Below are 6,778 nucleotides of genomic sequence, written 5' to 3'. Positions count from 1 at the left end.
ATTTCTAATAAGATTTGGTTATTGTTATTGTTATTAGTGAATATCAATATACGTATCAAGGCTTTGAGATTAGACCACTGAAGAAGCCCATAAAACTACCTTGGGAGTGTGCTACCTGCAAGCCCCAGTAAAATTGGGGGTGAACAGCGGCCTCTTGACTACTTCGACTGCCAGGGCAAAACAGGTGCAAAACGCCGACACCCTGTCTACAACTTTATCAACATCCATCTACAACTTCACTAGCATCTCTCGGTATTGTGAACAACACCGAACTTACCGTATTTTTCGCCCTATAGGACGCACCATCCCATAAGGCACACCTAGTTTTTTTGGGGGGAAATAAAGGGGGGGAAATTATTTTTCCCCCAGGCACGGGGCTGGGACGGGGGAAGCCCGAGCTTCCCCCGACCCCAGCCCCCAGAACAGGCAACTCTCCGCAAGCCGCGGGAGCCCGGCGCGGGCTCCCACGGCTTGCGGAGATCTGCACGAAGCCTGGAGAGCGAGAGGGGTCGGTGCGCACCGACGCCTCTCGCTCTCCAGGCTTCAGCGAAAGCCTGCATTCGCCCCATAGGACGCATACACATTTCCCCTTCATTTTTGGAGGGGGGAAAGTGTGTCCTATGGGGCAAAAAATACGGTACCTTTTGTACCTAAAAAGAACTTACCTAAAAAGATAAAGAAAACAAAAGACCGAGTTAAGCACTTGAAAAATCTATGGAAATCAGACATTATAAGTTCATCTTAAGTTGGGTAGTTCACAAGTCTCTGTGGCTTTGCATAAGGTTTTGTATTTTTCTCAGAAGATTGATAAAGCATGTATAATCATTTTGGTAATTATTGTGTGTATATTAGCCGCCAACATGTTGCATGAGTCGTACTACATGTTATGTAAGCGGGCAAATAAAAATATTTTAAGCCGTTCTGCAAAATATTGTAATACAAGCTCCACTTGCAAAAGCTGCCTCTGTCTGATTCTTCACAATTCCCCCGTGTCGCAAACCCCTCAGTGCTTTGAGCACTTCTCCTTGCTTTCTCCAGGAGCAGATAACACTTCACTCTCTTGTCTTTGCATCAGACAAGGGGAACCCAGCTCACTTCAGCAGAAGGAGGTAACTCCACTTTAGGGATGGAATCGGAATTCAATAAGCCACAGTTAACACCATGATTCCTAGTTCAGACACAATGAGATAACGTGGTTGGGGACTTCCGGGTTAGCGCCTCCAGCAATGGCTGAATTCCTCTGATCGGGAGGAAATTGCTCCGTGGATTTTAGGGTCTGACCGCCACGGTGAAGGCGGAGACCCACTAAAAACCACAGACGGGAGAAGCCTGTGGACGTGGGATTCGGCTGGCACCTTTTGCGCCTCCCCTACTTGCGGGGAAACCCGGTTTCGGGGATCCGGAGCGACGTGGGGTGAGTGGCGCGGTGCTTTGAATCGACTGCTTTTTTCCTGCAGTGAAGCCGCATTGCTGTTGCCGGAGAGCGCTGACTTTTTCCTGTGGACAATTTGATCTTGAAACAACTACCCGTGAGTAGAACAGAAAATTGGATTTTTAAACGTCTTAATTTGGCATCGAACGGGGGAGGTTTTAAACAGGAAGTCCGCCTCCCCTTTTTGTAAATAGAAGATTGGAAAAAAAGTTTAAAAGTTATTTATAGAAATATTGTAAAATTTATGAGTGTTAGAAAAATGTTGGAATGAAATTACATGGCTTTAGTAGAAATGATATAAGGAGTTAAGTACAAATAAGTTTTATGGTATTAATGGTAAGATAAGGTTAAAATAAATTAAGATAAGAATGGATTTGCTGAAATAATTAATAACTAGAATACAAAAAAGGGAGGTGTGAGGAGGTCGATTAAACAAGTAAATTAAAGACAAAGAAATGGAAAAATTGGATGTGTTTTTAACTGTTTTTGCTTTTATTTTTGTTTTGGATGTATTGTTTTTTTGTTTTTGTGTATTGTAATGTATTGATTTGTTTTGCTTATTTTTTTTTTCTTCTTCTTTCTGTAATCTTTAAACTTTTAATAAATATCATTTAAAAAAAAAAAAGAAAAGAGATAACATGGTTGGTCGAAAGTGGAGCAAGCGCTTCTGATTTTCTTGGCCAAGCTGGATAAAAGAAGGGGAGAATGGAAGCGTATAAGTCCAGAGCTCGCGCCTAGGTAAACTAGGCCTCAGTGCTGGAATTAATGTGCATATTTTACATGTAGGGTTTTTTGTTTGCTTTTCATTAAGTAGATTTTCATGTTTGGGTCCCTACTAAGCAACTCTCAGCTCACACAGGGGTTAGGTTCCCAGGATAGTGCATAAAGCCAAAATCACATCTAGTCAAAACACATTGGGTGCAATCAGTGTTTTTTTTCTGAGGAGGACGCAGGGGTACACAGACCCCTAAACATTTTGTGAATCTAAATTTGGCCTCATTGAGGGGCAGTATTTCAATATGAGTAGGAAAATGAGAGCACCCCTAAAAAAAAATTTTAGAAAAAAAGTACTGGGTGCAATGGTGGGTGGGGTTGCCAAAGTCTTTTTTTCTAGATGCCTGCCCACTTTTTAATTTATAATTATTATTATTTTTTGCCAAGCATGTAAAGAAGAATGCACAAAGATAAATGTGCTTAAGTTGCACACTCCCTGTATGCAACTGTTACATGCTGAAGGTATCATTCCCTTGATTTCTGAAGGCCAGGATTCTGCAGAGAACAGCAAATATCATAATTCGCAGTCATTTTGGCACAGCCAAAGGGAAAGAAAGGCAAAGGAACTCAGATCCAGAATATGAAGCCATTTGCTTGCATAAACGTCCCTCAAAGAAAATAATCACGAAGGAATGCAGGACAAACAACTGATGGAATTGCACCCTAAGATATCGACATGGCAAGTTCAAAAGTTCACCTCCCTCAGATCTCCCTTGAGCATAATGCGCTTGCAAGGCATGTCTCTTGTGTCTGGCTCCTTGCATAACGTTAATTCATTTGTGCAGAAACACAGTGCCTCTCTTGCTTTTTCAGAGTGTAGGAATGGATCCTCCAGTTCCATAAAACCATCTCAGAGCTGTGGCTTGATTTAAACAGCAACAATGTGCAGCTTTAGGTAGGTCCGCCCCATTTGGATTTCAAATACTCTTGGTCCTTTTAGATAAAAATCACAGGAGGCCAAGTTGAGCCATTGGTGGGGTGGAAACAGAAAGGTAATTCCTTGTGCCTAAAATAATGCAAAGCAGCGAGCAAGCTTTCGGGTTCCTCAGAACCCTTCTTCAGCAGAGAGAGACAAAGAATGATAACAATGCCAAGTGTACTTTTTGCAAGATGGAGTGGATTTGTGCATAAATTATTTATTTATCTAAAACATCTTAGTATTTTAAACATCTATAAGCAAATGATGATGATGATGATGTAGTATACCCACTCTGGCAGCTTCCAACAGGATTTTTAAAAACAAAATCAAACATAAAAAATTAAAAACGTCCCTAAACAGGGCTGCCTTCAGATGTCTTCTAAAAGTCAGAGAGTTGTTTATTTCCCTGACATCTGGTGGGAGGGCATTCCGCAGGGCGAGCGCCACTACCGAGAAGGCCCTCTGTCTGGTTCCCTGTAACTTGACCTCCCGCCATGAGAGAACCGCCAGAAGGCCCTCGGCGCTGGACCTCAGTGTCCGGGCTGAATGATGGGGGTGGAGACGCTCCTTCAGGTATACAGGACCGAGGCCATTTAGGGCTTCAAAGGTCAGCACCAACACTTTGAATTGTGCTCGGAAACGTACTGGGAGCCACTGTAGGTCTTTCAGGTCCGGTGTTATGTGGTCCCGGCCTAGGTGAGACTATGCTTGCTTGGGTAAGTGGGGGAGATCTCGGATATCGCCGCCGCGTGATTTCTGTTCTCATCCTGAAGCAAAGTTCTTAACCCGAGGTACTATTTCTGGGTTAGCGGAGTCTGTAACCTGAAGTGTCTGTAACCTGAAGCGTATGTAACCCGATGTACCACTGTATAGGGAAGGTTTTAAAAAATGTTTTATTATGTTTTTATATATGTTGAAAGCCGCCCACAGTGGCTGGAGCAGGGTATAAATAATTTTTGTAAAAAATGATGATGATGAAATAGGACATCCCTAGTTTCATCGGAGAAATATTGTAAGGTATGAAACACTTGTTTCCAAATGCCCACAAATACTGTATTGGCCTGAATATAAGCCTCAGTTCCCCCCCAAATTCCGACCGTGAAAATTGCGGCTTATATTCGCGACCTTATGGTATGCAGCCCGGAGCGTGGGGCAAACAGCGCTAGGAGCACGGCAAAGCGGCGCCCGCCCGTGCATAGTCTCCCGCCCTCTCCCCCAAGGCCGGAAAGGGAGGAATGGGAAAGGCTGCCACCAATTCAGTGTGCCCCCCCCCAGTATGCAGCCAGGAGCAGCGAGGAATACAGCGGCTTATGTTCGGGTATTTACCCCCACCACCACCTCCAATTTTAAAGGTGCGGCTTATATTCGGGTGCAGCTTATACAGTGGTACCTCAGGTTAAGTACCAGACCTTTGGTTAATTTGATTGACAACCTATGCCCTTTTAAAATGTGGTTCTTTTTTGCACAGGGGGGGTGTTATTGGGTTGTTGCTTTTATTTTGATTATATATTTTGTGGTTTTATATTTTGATTTTGTTCTGTGAATTTCCCTGAGACCTCCGGGTTTAGGGATATATAAAGTTCAACATGAAAAAAACGAAGATCATGGCCACTGGTCCCATCACCTCCTGGCAAATAGAAGGGGAAGAAATGGAGGAAGTGAGAGATTTTACTTTCTTGGGCTCCATGATCACTGCAGATGGTACAGCAGTCACGAAATTAAAAGACGCCTGCTTCTTGGGAGAACAGAAATGACAAACCTAGATAGCATCTTAAAAAGCAGAGACATCACCTTGCCAACAAAGGTCCATATAGTGGTACCTTGGGTTAAGTACTTAATTCGTTCCGGAGGTCTGTTCTTAACCTGAAACTGGTCTTAACCTGAAGCACCACTTTAGCTAATGGGGCCTCCTGCTGCTGCCGTGCTGCCGGAGCCCGATTTCTGTTCTCATCCTGAAGCAAAGTTCTTAACCTGAAGCACTACTTCTGGGTTAGCGGAGTGTGTAACCTAAAGCGCATGTAACCTGAAGCGTATGTAACCCGAGGTACCACTGTATTCGGACCAATATGATAGCTGATCTTGAACTGGTTCCCATGGAATCATGAGAAATCGTGAGGCGCAAGCCACATCGGGGACTCGGAGAGCGCAAGGACAGACAAGCCAGCCACAATCTTCCCCTCTAAACTGCAGTTGACCCCGTGGCGGATGCTTAATACGGACCTTACTGGACGCCTTTTGCCAGTCTGCATTAGGGTTCTGCTCGAGATGGGGCTGAGCGGAAACCGAGAAGCTTTCACGCAGCAGCAGAGTGTTATCAAAGAGGAGCAAACCCCTGCAGCTTTAACCCTTTGCGTGCTGGCCTACGCTTTTCCCGCTGGGGCCGCAGCCTAAAGGGCCAGAATATCACCCAAGTGTTTTTGCCATCAAGAGATTGCTTCTTCCCGGGAAGTGTGGGCTGACTCGTCCTATTCCTCTGTGCAGGATGTGTGCGAGGCATCACTGTCAGATCCAGGAATGTGGTGGACATGCAGTAAAGTAAAAGGCTTTTGGGAACTGATTTACAACGAACTTAAAAAAAAAATTTAAGTATACTTTCCCCAAAAAGCCTGAAGCTTTCATGCTAGGAATAGTTGGCAAGGAAATAAAAAAAGAGGACAAAAATCTGTTTCTATATGCCACAACGGCTGCTAGAACTATGTTAGCCCAAAGCTGGAAAATGGAATTAATACCTACTATAAATGACTGGGAGATCATGATGATAAATTATGCTGAACTAGCTAGAATAACAGGAAGACTAAGAGACCAGGATGACCAGAAGTTTCATGAAAATTGGAACAAATATCTGACGTATAGAACTTCGATGACTCTGGCAGGGTTGGAACAACTCTAACAGTGTTTGGCAAATATGTAAAGGATATAAAACACGTAACTTTAGAAATTATCTGATACCAATGAAGTGAAGGGAAGTCCGAGGCTCGACGGAGCCCAAAGTAACTGTGTATTATATATATGATTCTTGTAACAGCTATGTTATATGCAACTTATGTAATCTAGACTGTATATATGTATAATCGATGGAAAACCAATAAAAATTTATATGGGGGGGGGAAAGGAATGGTAAGGACAGGGAGATGATGAACATTGCTGGCAGCCTAGCAGCGACTGCAAGGACACCTTTCATTCTGGGGAATCCTATAAAGGAGCTTTTTCCGAAGGCTGAGCTGTTTTGCTGCTCTCCCTGTTTCAGCGACATGTTAAAAGTCTCCTGTATCAAGAAACTGATGTTAATTTGCCTTTCTTCCAAAAACTTCCCCCTTTTATCAAATTTAAGAAACAAGGGATGGAGGGCAAGGCTGGACGTATACTCGACTTTGGGTAGGCAGCCTCCAAAAGCCAATGCCCGTTTTCGTTTCCACGAGGTGGCAAGGACCGCTTGAAATCTAGTGAGAAATATTTTAAAGGGATGAGGGAACTTTGCACAGCTGTTTTTCCTCTTATTATGGCGCAGCACCACCTGGTGGCCATGGGAAGTGCTTCGTTACATGTTTAAGAAAACATTTTACCCACAAGGCAAACACTTTAAAAAAAAATGTCTTTGTGGTCTACAAGCTATTCCATTGTCTGAAAACAAACAAACAAACAAACGACTCTCC

Source organism: Podarcis erhardii (assembly GCF_964252035.2).
Source record: "Podarcis erhardii genome assembly, chromosome: 1".
Classification (NCBI taxonomy): Eukaryota; Metazoa; Chordata; class Lepidosauria; order Squamata; family Lacertidae; genus Podarcis; species Podarcis erhardii.
This window is presented reverse-complemented; position numbering follows the sequence as displayed.